Consider the following 13,502-nt stretch of genomic DNA (forward strand, 5'->3'; position numbering starts at 1 on the left):
TGCTGTTCCTCATGAATTAATGCAAAGTACTACTGTTTTTCTATTCAATTCAACTTATTCCGCTTCTAAGATATTCATTCGCACTTCAACATGAATGTGATGAACGTGACAATCATCATCATTCCCCCACGAACGCGTGCTTGACAACCACTTCCGTTCTACCTTAGATTGAATGAGTATCTCTTGGATCTCTTAATCAGAATCTTCGTGGTATAAGCTAGATTGATGGCGGCATTCATGAGAGTCTGGAAAGTCTAAACCTTGTCTGTGGTATTCCGAGTAGGACTCTGGGATTGAATGACTGTGACGAACTTCAAACTCGCGAGTGCTGGGCGTAGTGACAGACGCAAAAGGAGGGTGAATCCTATTCCAGTATGATCGAGAACCTCAGATGATTAGCCGTGCTGTGACAGAGCATTTGGACCATTTTCACAAGAGGATGGGATGCAGCCATTGACAAGGGTGATGCCTCCAGACGATTAGCCATGCAGTGACAGCGCATCGGACCATTTCTCAGAGAGAATCAAAAGTAGCCATTGACAATGGTGATGTCCTTTCATAAAGCCAGCCATGGAAAGGAGTAAGACTGATTGGATGAAGACAGCAGGAAAGCAGAAGTTCAGAGGAACGAAAGCATCTCTATGCGTTTATCTGAAATTCTCACCAATGATATGCATAAGTATTTATATCCTTATTTTATTATTTATTTTCGAAAACTCCATAACTATTTTATATCCGCCTGACTGAGATTTACAAGGTGACCATAGCTTGCTTCATACCAACAATCTCCGTGGGATCAACCCTTACTCACGTAAGGTTTATTACTTGGACGACCCAGTGCACTTGCTGGTTAGTTGTATCGAAGTTATGAATAAAAAATAATTTATTAAGACGTGCGTACAGAGCTTTTGATGCCGTTGCCTGAGATCACAATTTCGTGCACCAAGTTTTTGGCGCCGTTGCCGGGGATTGTTCGAGTTTGGACAACTGACGGTTCATCTTGTTGCTCAGATTAGGTAACTTTCTCTTCATTTTCTTTTCAAAAATTTTTCAAAAATCTTTCAGAAATTTTTCTTTTGTTTTCAAAAAAAATAATAATAATAATAAATCTTTTCAAAAATATATTTTTCTTCAGAATTTTTAAGAATGAATTCTAGTGTTTCATGATGATTTGTTGAATCCTGGCTGGCTGTAAAGCCATGTCTAAATTCTTTTAGACTGAGGCTTCAACTAATCACTTCAATGCATGTAATAGCATACTAAAGCTTGGCTGGCTATTAAGCCATGCCTAACCCTCAGATTGGAGCTTTAGACTAAAGAGCACAAGATTCCTGGAATTCATATTAAAAATTTTGGAATCCTTATTTTTTCTTTTTCATATAATTTTTGAAAAATCCAAAAAAAAAATTTCATAAAATTATAAAAATAAAAAAAAATATTTCATGTTTCTTGTTTGAGTCTTGAGTCAATTTTTAAGTTTGGTGTCAATTGCATGTTTTAAAGTTTGCATAAAATTTTCGAAAAATTCATGCATTCATAGTGTTCTTCATGATCTTCAGTTTGTTCTTGATAAGTCTTCTTGTTTGATCTTGATGTTTTCTTGTTTTGCATCTTTTCTTGTTTTACATGTGCATTTTTGCATCCATAGAGTCTAAACATGAAAGATTTCTAAGTTTGATGTCTTGCATGTTTTCTTTGCATCAAAAAATTTTTCAAAAATAAGTTCTTGGTGTTCATCTTGATCTTCAAAGTGTTCTTGGTGTTCATCTTGACATTCATAGCATTCTTGCATGCATTCATTGTTTTGATCCATAACTTTCATGCATTGCATCATTTTCATGTTTTTCTCTCTCATCATTAAAAATTCAAAAATCAAAAAAATATTTTCTCCTTTTTCTTCTCATAAATTCAAAAATTTGAGTTGACTTTTTCAAAAATTTTTAAAATCTAGTTGTTTCTTATGAGTCAAATCAAATTTTCAATTTAAAAATCTTATCTTTTTCAAAATCTTTTTCAAAAATCAAATCTTTTTCATTTTTTTTATTTTCGAAAATTTTCAAAATAATTTTTCAAAAACCTTTTTCTTATCTTTATCTCCTAATTTTCGAAAATAACATCATCAATTAATGTTTTGATTCAAAAATTTCAAGTTTGTTACTTGCTTGTTAAGAAAGATTCAAACTTTAAGTTCTAGAATCATATCTCGTGATTTCTTGTGAATCAAGTCATTAATTGTGATTTTAAAAATCAAATCTTTTTCAAAACTAATTTCAATCATATCTTTTCAAAAATATCTTCTTATCTTATCTTTTTCAAAATTTGATTTTAAAATATCTTTTCTAACTTCTCATCTTCTTATCTTTTCAAAATTGGTTTTCAAATTTGTTTCAACTAACTAACTAACTTTTTGTTTGTTTCTTATCCTTTTCAAAACTACCTAACTAACTCTCTCTCTCTCTAATTTTCGAAAATATCTTCCATCTTTTTCAAAATTTCTTTTTAATTAACTAGTTATTTTAAATTTTTTTTAATTTTCAAAAAATTACTAACCTTTTTCAAAAACTATTTTCGAAAATCACTAACTCTTTTTCAAAAATAATTTTCGAAAATTCTCCTTCTCTCTCATCTCCTTCTATTTATTTATTCATCTACTAACACCTCTCTTCATCCCACATCTCTGCTATCCTCACCCTTGTGTTTCTTTCATTACATTGCATTCTTTTCTTCTTCTTTTCTTCTACTCACAAAGGGACCTCTATACTGTGGTAAAAAGGATCCCTATTATTATTTTTCTGTTCCCTCTTTTTCATATGAGCAGGAGCAAAGACAAGAATATTCTTGTTGAAGCAGATCCAGAACCTGAAAGGACTCTGAAAAGGAAACTAAGAGAAGCTAAATTACAATAATCCAGCAAGCACCTTTCAGAAATTTTCAAACAGGAAGAGGAGATGGCAGCCGAAAATAATAATAATGCAAGGAGGATGCTTGGTGACTTTACTGCACCTAATTCCAATTTACATGGAAGAAGCATCTCCATCCCTACCATTGGAGCAAACAATTTTGAGCTTAAACCTCAACTAGTTTCTCTAATGCAACAAAACTGGAAGTTTCATGGACTTCCATCTGAAGATCCTTTTCAGTTTTTAACTGAATTCTTGCAGATATGTGACACTGTTAAGACTAATGGAGTAGATCCTGAAGTCTACAGGCTCATGCTTTTCCCTTTTGCTGTAAGAGACAGAGCTAGAATATGGTTGGACTCTCAACCTAAGGATAGCCTGAACTCTTGGGATAAGATGGTCAAGGCTTTCTTAGCCAAGTTCTTTCCTCCTCAAAAGTTTAGTAAGCTTAGAGTGGATGTCCAAACCGTCAGACAGAAGGAAGGTGAATCCCTCTATGAAGCTTGGGAGAGATACAAGAAACTGACCAAAAAGTGTCCTTCTGACATGCTTTCAGAATGGACCATCCTGGATATATTCTATGATGGTCTATCTAAATTAGCTAAAATGTCATTGGATACTTCTGCAGGTGGATCCATTCACCTAAAGAAAACGCCTGCAGAAGCTCAAAAACTCATTGACATGGTTGCTAATAACCAGTTCATGTACACTTCTGAGAGGAATCCTGTAAGTAATGGGACGCCTATGAAGAAGGGAGTTCTTGAAATTGATACTCTGAATGCCATATTGGCTCAGAACAAAATATTGACTCAGCAAGTCAATATGATTTCTCAGAGTCTGAATGGAATGCAAGCTGCATCCAATAGTACTCAAGAGGCGCCTTCTGAAGAAGAGGCCTATGATCCTGAGAACCCTGCAATAGCAGAGGTAAATTATATGGGTGAACCTTATGGAAACACCTATAATCCATCATGGAGAAATCATCCAAATTTCTCTTGGAAGGATCAACAAAAGCCTCAACAAGGCTTTAATAATGGTGGAAGAAATAGGTTTAACAATAGTAAACCTTTTCCATCATCCACTCAGCAACAGACAGAGAACTCTGAACAAAATACATCTAATTTAGCAAACTTAGTCTCTGATCTGTCCAAGGCCACTGTGAGTTTCATGAATGAAACAAGGTCCTCCATTAGAAATTTGGAAGCACAAGTGGGCCAGCTGAGTAAAAGGATCACTGAAATCCCTCCTAGTACTCTCCTAAGCAATACAGAAGAAAATCCAAAAGGAGAGTGCAAGGCCATTGAACTGATCACCATGGCCGAACCTGTAAAGGAAGGAGAGGATGTGAATCCCAGTGAGGAAGACCTCCTGGGACGTCCAGTGATCAATAAGGAGTTTCCCTTTAAGGAACCAAAGGAATCTGAGGCTCAGCTAGAGACCATAGAGATTCCATTAAACCTCCTTATGCCATTCATAAGCTCTGATGAGTATTCTTCTTCTGAAGAGAATGAGGATGTTACTGAAGAGCAAGTTGCCAAGTACCTTGGTGCAATCATGAAGCTGAATGCCAAATTATTTGGTATTGAGACTTGGGAAGATGAACCTCCCTTATTCAGCAATGAACTAAGTGATCTGGATCAATTGAGATTGCCTCAGAAGAATCAGGATCCTGGAAAGTTCTTAATACCTTGTACCATAGGCACCATGATCTTTGAAAAGGCTCTGTGTGACCTTGGATCAGGGATAAACCTCATGCCCCTCTCTGTAATAGAGAAACTGGGAATCTTTGGGGTGCAAACTGCTAAAATCTCATTAGAGATGGCAGACAATTCAAGAAAACAAGCTTATGGACAAGTAGAGGACGTGTTAGTAAAGGTTGAAGGCCTTTACATCCCTACTGGTTTCATAATCCTAGATACTGGGAAGGATGAGGATGAATTCATCATCCTTGGTAGACCCTTCCTAGCCACAGCAAGAGCTGTGATTGATGTTGACAGAGGTGAACTAGTCCTTCAATTGAATGAGGAATCCCTTGTGTTTTAAACTCGAGGTCATCCTTCTGTAAACGTGGAGAGGAAGCATAAAAAGCTTCTCTCACTGCAGAGTCAACCAGATCCCCCACAGTCAAACTCTAAGTTTGGTGTTGGGAGCCCACAACCAAACTCTAAGTTTGGTGTTGGGAAGTCTCAACAATGCTCTGAACATCTGTGAGGCTCCATGAGAGCCCACTGTCAAGCTATTGACATTAAAGAAGCGCTTGTTGGGAGGCAACCCAATCTTTATTTAATTATATTTTTATTAGTTATATGTCTTTATAGGTACATGATCATGTGGAGTCACAAAATAAATCAAAAAAATTGAGAACGGAATCAAAAATAACAGAAGAAAAATCACACCCTGGAGGAGGATCTCACTGGCATTTAAACGCTAGTAAGAAGCATCTGGCTGGCGTTCAACGCCAGAACAGAGCATGGTTCTGGCGCTGAACGCCCAAAATGGGCAGCATCTGGGCGTTTGAACGCCAGAATTGCACCCTGGAGAAGAGCTGGCGCTGAACGCCCAGAACAAGCATGGTTCTGGCGTTCAATGCCAGAAATGGGCAACAAATGGGCGTTCAACGCCCAGAACAAGCACCAATCTGGCGCTGAATGCCCAGAGTTGTGTGCAAGGGTATATTGCATGCCTAATTTGGTGCAAGGTTGTAAATCCTTGAACACCTCAGGATCTGTGGACCCCACAGGATCACCTCAGGATCTGTGGACCCCACAGGATCCCCACCTACCTCCACTCACTTCTTCTCACCCCTCTTTCACACAATCCCAGAAACACTCTTCCCCAAAACTCTTCAACAATCACCTCAATCTCTCTTCCCTATCACCTCTTCACCACTCACATCCATCTTCACTTCCCAATAAACCCCACCTACCTTCAAAATTCAAAAACAATTTCCCACCCATCCCACCCTAAATGGCCAAACCTTTACCCCCCTTCCTTCCCTATATAAAGCCCTCCATTCTTCCTCATTTTCACACAACACAACCCTCTCTTCTCTTCTTGGCCGAATACACCTCTCCCCCCTCTCCTCCATATTTTCTTCTTCTTCATCATCTATTCTTTCTTCTCTTGCTCGAGGACGAGCAAAATTCTAAGTTTGGTGTGGTAAAAGCATAAGCTTTTTGTTTTTCCATTACCATTGATGGCACCTAAGACCGGAGAATCCTCTAGAAAAGGGAAAGGAAAGACAAAAGCTTCCACCTCCGAGTCATGGGAGATGGAAAGATTCATCTCCAAAGCTCATCAAGACCACTTCTATGATGTTGTGGCCAAGAAGAAGGTGATCCCCGAGGTCCCTTTCAAACTCAAGAAAAATGAATATCCAGAGATCCGACATGAAATCCAAAGAAGAGGTTGGGAAGTTCTAACAAACCCCATCCAACAAGTCGGCATCCTAATGGTTCAAGAGTTCTATGCCAATGCATGGATCACTAGGAACCATGATCAAAGTAAGAACCCGAATCCAAAGAATTATATTACCATGGTTCGGGGGAAATACTTAGATTTTAGTCCGGATAATGTGAGGTTAGCATTCAACTTGCCTATGATGCAAGGAGATGCACGCCCCTACACTAGAAGGGTCAACTTTAATCAAAGGTTGGACCAAGTCCTCATGGACATATGTGTGGAAGGAGCTCAATGGAAGATTGACTCCAAAGGCAAGCCGGTTCAACTAAGAAGATTGGACCTCAAGCCTGTGGCTAGAGGATGGTTGGAGTTCATCCAACGCTCCATCATCCCCACTAGCAACCGATCTGAAGTTACTATGAATCGGGCCATCATGATTCATAACATCATGATTGGAGAGGAAGTAGAAGTTCATGAAGTCATCTCCCTCGAACTCTACAAAATAGCCAAAAAGCCCTCTCCTTGGGCAAGGCTAGCTTTTCCTCATCTTATTTGCCATCTATGTTACTCAGTTGGAGCTTTCATAGAAGAAGATATTCCCATTGAGGAAGAGAAGCCCATCACTAAGAAAAGGATGGAGCAAGCAAGAGAGCCCATTCATGGAGCTCAAGAGGCGCATGAAGCTCATCACCATGAGGTCCCGGAGATTCCTCAAATGCATTTTCCTCCACAAAACTATTGGGAGCAAATCAACACCTCCCTAGGAGAATTAAGTTCCAACATGGGACAACTAAGGGTGGAACATCAAGAGCACTCCATCATCCTTCATGAAATAAGAGAAGATCAAAAAGCAATGAGGGAGAAGCAACAAAGACAAGGAAGAGACATAGAAGAGCTCAAGGACATCATTGGTTCCTCAAGAAGGAAACGCCACCATCACTAAGGTGGACTCATTCCTTGTTTTTACTTTCTCTGTTTTTCGTTTTCTTTATGTTAAGTGCTTATCCATGTTTGTGTCTTATTACATGATCATTAGTAGTTAGTAACTATGTCTTAAAGTTATGAATGTCCTATGAATCCATCACCTCTCCTAAATGAAAGATGTTTTAATTCAAAAGAACAAGAAGTACATGAGTTTCGAATTTATCCTTGAACTTAGTTTAATTATATTGATGTGGTGACAATGCTTCTTGTTTTCTGAATGAATGCTTGAACAGTGCATATGTCTTTTGAAGTTGTTGTTTAAGAATGTTAAATATGTTGGCTCTTGAAAGAATGATGACAAGGAGACATTTTATTTGATAATCTGAAAAATCATAAAAATGATTCTTGAAGCAAGAAAAAGCAGCAAAGAACAAAGCTTGCAGAAAAAAAAAAGAGAAAAAAAAATAGCGAAAAAAATAGAAAGAAAAAGAAAAAGCAAGCAGAAAAAGCCAAAGCTCTTAAAACCAAAAGGCAAGAGCAAAAAGCCAATAACCCTTAAAACCAAAAGGCAAGGGTAAATAAAAAAGATCCCAAGGCTTTGAGCATCAGTGGATACGAGGGCCTAAAGGAATAAAATCCTGGCCTAAGCGGCTAAACCAAGTTGTCCCTAACCATGTGCTTGTGGCGTGTAGGTGTCAAGTGAAAACTTGAGACTGAGCGGTTAAAGTCAAGATCCAAAGAAAAAAAAAAAGAGTGTGCTTAAGAACTCTGGACACCTCTAATTGGGGACTTTAGCAAAGCTGAGTCACAATCTGAAAAGGTTCACCCAGTTATGTGTCTGTGGCATTTATGTATCCGGTGGTAATACTGGAAAACAAAGTGCTTAGGGCCACGGCCAAGACTCATAAAGAAGCTGTGTTCAAGAATCATCATATTGAACTAGGAGAATCAATAACACTATCTGAACTCTAAGTTCCTATAGAAGCCAATCATTCTGAACTTCAATGGATAAAGCGAGATGCCAAAACTATTCAAGAGGCAAAAAACTACAAGTCCCGCATATCTGATTGGAGCTATGTTTCATTGATAGTTTGGAATTTATAGTATATTCTCTTCTTTTTATCCTATTTGATTTTCAGTTGCCTGGGGACAAGCAACAATTTAAGTTTGGTGTTGTGATGAGCGGATAATTTATACGCTTTTTGGCATTATTTTTAGTATGTTTTTAGTAGAATCTAGTTACTTTTAGGGATGTTTTTATTAGTTTTTATGTTAAATTCACATTTCTGGACTTTACTATGAGTTTGTGTGTCTGTGATTTTAGGTATTTTCTGGCTGAAATTGAGGGACTTGAGCAAAAATCAAATTCAGAGGTTGAAGAAGGACTGCTGATGCTGTTGGATTCTGACCTCCCTGCACTCAAAGTGGATTTTCTGGAGCTACAGAACTCAAAATGGCGCGCTTCCAATTGCGTTGGAAAGTAGACATCCAGGGCTTTCCAGCAATATATAATAGTTCATACTTTGCCCAAGTTTAGATGACGCAAAAGGGTGTTGAACGCCAGTTCTACGCTGCTGTCTGGAGTTAGACGCCAGAAACACGTCACAAACCAGAGTTGAACGCCAGAAACACGTTACAACCTGGTGTTAACCTCCAGAAAGAGCCTCTGCACGTGTAACATTCAAGCTCAGCCCAAGCACACACCAAGTGGGCCCCGGAAGTGGATTTATGCATCAATTACTTACTCCTATAAACCCTAGTAGCTAGTTTATTATAAATAGGACTTTTTACTATTGTATTACACATCTTGGGACGCCTAGTTCTTAGATCATGGAGGCTGGCCATTCGGCAATGCCTGAACTTTTCACTTATGTATTTTCAACGGTAGAGTTTCTACACTCCATAGATTAAGGTGTGGAGCTCTGCTGTTCCTCATGAATTAATGCAAAGTACTACTGTTTTTCTATTCAATTCAACTTATTCCGCTTCTAAGATATTCATTCGCACTTCAACATGAATGTGATGAACGTTACAATCATCATCATTCCCCCACGAATGCGTGCCTGACAACCACTTCCGTTCTACCTTAGATTGAATGAGTATCTCTTGGATCTCTTAATCAGAATCTTCGTGGTATAAGCTAGATTGATAGCGGCATTCATGAGAGTCTGGAAAGTCTAAACCTTGTCTGTGGTATTCCGAGTAGGACTCTGGGATTGAATGACTGTGACGAACTTCAAACTCGCGAGTGCTGGGCGTAGTGATAGACGCAAAAGGAGGGTGAATCCTATTCCAGTATGATCGAGAACCTCAGATGATTAGCCGTGCTGTGACAGAGCATTTGGACCATTTTCACAAGAGGATGGGATGCAGCCATTAACAAAGGTGATGCCTCCAGACAATTAGCCATGCAATGACAGCGCATCGGACCATTTTCCAGAGAGGATCAAAAGTAGCCATTGACAATGGTGATGTCCTTACATAAAGCCAGCCATGGAAAGGAGTAAGATTGATTGGATGAAGACAGCAGGAAAGCAGAGGTTCAGAGGAACGAAAGCATCTCTATGCGTTTATCTGAAATTCTCACCAATGATATGCATAAGTATTTCTATCCTTATTTTATTATTTATTTTTGAAAACTCCATAACTATTTTATATCCGCCTGACTGAGATTTACAAGGTGACCATAGCTTGCTTCATACCAACAATCTCCGTGGGATCGACCCTTACTCACGTAAGGTTTATTACTTGGACGACCCAGTGCACTTGCTGGTTAGTTGTATCGAAGTTGTGAATGAAAAACAATTTATTAAGACGTGCGTACAGAGTTTTTGACGCCGTTGTCTAAGATCACAATTTCGTGCACCAAAGGCATTTTTATTCCAACAAATTTACTTTTTTCTCTTTTGGTCTTGGTTAAGAAAGCAGTAACTCAGGAGTTATCTTATCTCAACATAATTGATAACTGTTATCTTTGCTAATTGAACTGAGCTTCAATAATCCCAACCTTTTCTTAGGAAATAAATAGGATTCGAAGATCAAACTAATTAGTCCCTTGACTTTCCTTTACTTTAGTAAAGGTTGACTAAGTGGAATTAAGATTCAACTTTCATTGTTGTTGATAAGAATAACTAAGTCTGGACTTCCAATTTCTCATACCTTGCCAAAAGTTTGCTTTGCAGTTATTTATTTATTTTAATTGCCATTTAATTTACCCGCCATTAAGTTACTTGTTCCTCATTCTTGAAATCCCAATTTACAATCTCCATAACCAATAATAAGAACATACTTCCCTACAATTCCTTGAGAAGACGACCCGATGTTTAAATACTCGGTTATCAATTTTAAGGGGTTTGTTACTTGTGACAACCAAAACGTTTGTAAGAAAGGTTGATTGCTTGGTTTAGTAACTATACTTGCAACGAGTATTTACTATAACTTCTAAACCATCAATCTTCCGCTCTTTCAAAATGGCGCCGTTGCCGGGGAGCTGCTAACGTGTGCCTTATTATTGGTTATTGTACATATTTTTCCTTTACTTGTTTATTTATTTCTGTTTTTCCTTTTTAATTTTATTTGCTACAATGAACTCTCACTCCTCTCGCTTTGAGTTTGGTTCTAACTTTGTTGAAGGAAATAGAAGTTGCAGCAGGAATATGCATCAAGGTCAAACCAATCAAGGATGGATGGAGCCAAGAGGATCTAATCAACCCTTTAGGCAACAACACCCTCCAAGATATCATGGACAACGACCATTCTACAATCCATACCCAGCTGATAGATATGGTGGACAACCTTGTAACTACCAACAAGCCCCACCCCGTGCCTATAGACCAACCTCTCAACATAACCTCGAACCACCACACTCACAAGCTTCTCTTCACCATTCGCCACCGTATGATCCTTTCCTACCCCAGTTCCAATCCAATCACTCCCAAGCACCACCACTTCCCTATGTCTCATGTCCAAATCCATCACCCCGAGAATCAGAGGTTTGCCTCAAGGAAACAGTAAAGAAACTTCAAACAACCATTCGACAACTGGAGCAAGCAGTAATTCAATTAGCTTCTAGACGCACGAACATTCAAGGACCAACCACAGCCCCATGTGGACAATCTAATGAAGAGCGTAGCATGAAGGAGACACTAGAAACTGCAGTGGATAAGACAGAGCATGAATTCGTACTAGAACAAGTAGAAGAAGCTGTCATTGTACAAGAAGAAGAGTTGGTTGAAGATCTAGGAGACGCTGAACCTCCATGGGAATCCAGAGTTGAGGAAAACTTCGTCAAGGACGTTACAGTTTATGCTAAGGAGGATATTGCACAACCCCCAAGACAAGTCGTTTATGAAGAACTAGACGGAATAACCCAGGACACAAATTCCCTTGATGATGATAGTCGCAAGTCAGCTCTCTTAGTAATGAACTTGCATCCGCAAGTGAATTCTCTGAGATCGAAGAATCTTCCCCAAATGAATACGAAGATGATGCAGAGGTAGATTTCTCCCAACCTCCAATCTATGACTCAAGTGATGAGGAAGACATAGAAGACTTTGACCAGGACTCAGATGCATTTGAAGAACCTTACAAGGAAGTGGAGGAATTCATAGAAGAACACAAGGGAGTAGAACTCACAGAACCATTGGAATCACCTACCCCAAGGCCATTACCACCCAATACAAGCTTCAAGTGGGTACAATCCTTAACCTTTAACTGTATTTTTTCACTAGAATATGGTTTACTTGAAACAGATGGCCAGCTTAGAGCTCTCTGTGGCTTTAAGAGTAAGAGGGAAATGGCTCGTGCTCAGAGCTAGTGTACAAGGTTCAATAAGGTTCTACGCTTCAACTTGAAATGCACGGATTGGTATCATGCTCAAATGAATGGATCTTGGAAAATGTTTGGTCACTATGGTGAGAATCTACTTTCTAAACCGCCCGGATGGAAAAATATAGATCAAAACGAAGGCGGATTTAGAACCAAAGTTTGGGATCCTGGAAAATATTCTGATATTCATCACCCCGGGAGCCAGAGACTCTATTTGAAACTGCTCAGAAGCTTTACATGCCTAGTTTGAGACCTCGGAGGCTATTGGCATTCCAAGCATTGGTGGAGATTTTTGGATGAATTTAAGCATAAGCCGCCATAACAGGAAGCTCCTCCAATGTCCAACTTAAGGACTTTAACTAAAAGTGCTAGGTGGGAGACAACCCACCATGGTATGATCGTTCCTCTTGCAATTTTAATTTTATTTTGTTTTGTTTGTTTTTAAATTTTATTTTTATTTTATTGAACCTGGAATCATGCATAGCATTCACATTAAGCATTGCATTCTGGATACTGCATAAAAAAAAAGGGTGCGCGACGCGACCGCATCATCCATGCGATCGCGTCAAAAGGCGAACTACACTTCCCACGCAATCGCGTCACCCACGCGACCTGGAGATCGGCGTAAAGATCCAACGTCCAGAGAGTTGGGCTGGAATCGTGCGGCCATTGTGCGTCTAGCACAAAATGGCCCACGCGATCGCATGCCCCATGCGATCGCGTCAATTGCACACAATCAATCCCACGCGACCGCGTGAGCGACGCGACCGCGTTGCATGGATTGCACGAACACCCCCAAGGAGACAGAGAGTTACGCTGAAACGACGCTGGATTTGTGCGTTTAGCACAAATTCCAGCGGCGCGATCGCCTGCCCATGTGATTGCGTCATTTACTCTTTTTGCCCTCCGCGCGATCGCGTCATCCACGCGATCGCGTCAACCACCTTTTTCGCTCCAGCCACGCGACCGCGTGCCCCATGCGGCTGCGTGGATTCAAAAATATAACCCCCCCAGTCACGCGAAACCCTATCAGTCGCGACACCCCCCCAACTCTTCTTCTCCCTTTCTTCTCCCCCAACCCTCAACCACCACCATCCAGCCACCACCGCGCCACCACCCAGACGCCGCCGACCACCCAGACGCCGCCGCCACCCACCCCCTCCCTCCTTCCCCCTTCTTTCTTCCTTCTTCTTCTTTCCCCCTCCTCCCCCGCCACTGCTCCCCTCCGCGTCACCACCCATCGCCGCCAATCGTCCCAACCGCAACCCCCTTCCACCAGCAACACCACCTCTCTTCCCCCCTCCCTTCCCCTACCCCCATCACCCTTTCTTCCCCCTGCCCCGAATAGCCGCACCGCTGTGCCCACCACCGCCAGCCGCCGTGCCCACCACCGGACGCCACCATCATCACCACCCCCAGCCACCTTTCTGCCTATTCTCATTATTCGGC

The 13,502-nt window shown here is 40.3% G+C and overlaps 1 non-coding gene across 1 annotated transcript; it reads right to left on the bottom strand.

The window, feature by feature from the left end:
- Positions 1–3,344: 3,344 nt before the first annotated feature.
- On the bottom strand, positions 3,345–3,452 carry LOC148551096 (small nucleolar RNA R71). Its single transcript, XR_015893886.1, has one exon. It is a non-coding gene; the product is annotated as a small nucleolar RNA R71 (small nucleolar RNA).
- Between the last annotated feature and the right edge of the window lie 10,050 nt (positions 3,453–13,502).

The sequence above is a fragment of the Arachis ipaensis genome, chromosome B7 (genome assembly GCF_059453495.1).
Source record: "Arachis ipaensis isolate K30076 ecotype BB chromosome B7, ASM5945349v1, whole genome shotgun sequence".
NCBI lineage: Eukaryota > Viridiplantae > Streptophyta > Magnoliopsida > Fabales > Fabaceae > Arachis > Arachis ipaensis.